The following is a 411-nucleotide window of genomic DNA, read 5'->3' on the forward strand; positions in this document are numbered from 1 at the left end:
TATTGGTATTGTGCAAGGCACTGTCCACACACAAAGAAAGACAGCCCCTGGTCTGAAGAGTTTGTTCTGTAATTAATAAATACATCAGACGTCATTCCCCAACAGGAAGAGATACCAAATCCATGCTGGAGTTGAACTTAGCCAAGAGGCACTGAAGGTAGCACCTCTCTCACGCAGCCCAACAAAAAACCAAGCATATAATCCAAGTGGCCCTGAAGCCCTATGCAGGGTTCCTTTTACATGGCTGGTGGATGGCACGGTTAGCACATCCAAGAGAACCCTGAAGGAAACAGCAAGAGGGATGCAGCAGCATTAACAATACAGAAAAATAACTAAACGGAAGAAAAGAAAAAAAAAACTCTCCAAGAGAGATAGAAATCTTTAATTTAAAAACAGAGTAAGTGTATTCAT

Source organism: Natator depressus, chromosome 6, assembly GCF_965152275.1.
Source record: "Natator depressus isolate rNatDep1 chromosome 6, rNatDep2.hap1, whole genome shotgun sequence".
Lineage (NCBI taxonomy): Eukaryota > Metazoa > Chordata > Testudines > Cheloniidae > Natator > Natator depressus.